This window comes from Eimeria mitis, genomic scaffold, assembly GCF_000499745.2.
Source record: "Eimeria mitis Houghton genomic scaffold, Emh_scaff4072, whole genome shotgun sequence".
Lineage (NCBI taxonomy): Eukaryota > Apicomplexa > Conoidasida > Eucoccidiorida > Eimeriidae > Eimeria > Eimeria mitis.
The window spans coordinates 2,651-3,885 of NW_013572404.1; positions in this window are offsets into that span (position 1 = coordinate 2,651).

Genomic DNA, 1,235 nt, shown 5'->3' on the forward strand with positions numbered 1-1,235 from the left:
ACGACCCTCACAAAAAGAAGAAACGGAACTGCTGCCGCTGCCACCCTGCTGACGCAGCTTCTCTATGAAATACCTGCATGCATACACACATATATATATTGTATATATTTATATTTATTATGTTTTTATTATATATATTTATATGTATGTATGGATGTGTAGGTAACGGCCTTCACAAAAAGAAGAAACTGAACTGCTGCCGCTGCCACCCTGCTGACGCAGCTTCTCTATAAAATACCTGCGTACACACACATATATATTGTATATATTTATATTTATATTTATTATATATTTATTATATTTTTATTATATATATTTATATGTATGGATGGATGTGTAGGTAGGTAACGGCCTTCACAAAAAGAAGAAACTGAACTGCTCCCACTGCCACCCTGCTGACGCAGCTTCTCTATAAAATACCTGCATGCATGCACACACATATATATATTAAATATATATTTATATTTATTATATATACATTTTAATGTTTGTATGTGTAGGTAGGTAGCGACCCTCACAAAAAGAAGAAACTGAACTGCTGCCACACTGCTGCCACCCTGCTGACGCAGCTTCTCTATGAAATACCTACATACACACATATATATATATTATATATATTATATATATCTATGTGTGTATATATATAGATATGTATATATATAGATATGCATATGAATATATAAACGACGAAATTCAGATTTATGCGGGTTTGGTATGTTTTAGTTCATCTTTATCCTCTCTACAACATTTCAATAAAATAAAATAAAATAAAATAAAATAAAATAAAATAAAATAAAATAAAATAAAATAAAATAAAATAACATCAAATGAAATAAAGTAAAATAAAACAAATAAACTGAATAAAATGAAATAAAATAAAATAAAACAAAACAAAACAAAATAAACAAAACAAATAAACTAAATAAAATAAATAAAATAAAATAAACAAAATAAAATATTAATATACCTGTTGAACTCAATCCACTGTTCTTTAGTGTATATGTTATCCTTGGCTCTGGTGAAATAAAATAAAAAAAAACAAAACAAAACAAAACAAAACAAAACAAAACAAAACAAAACAAAACAAAACAAAAACAAAACCAAAACAAATAAAATAAATAAATAAATATGAATATACCTGTTGAACTCAATCCACTGTTCTTTTGTGTATATATTATCCTTAGCTCTGGTGTCTACAAACCCGGCGAAGTCTTTTGGTTCGTTTTGCTTATGCA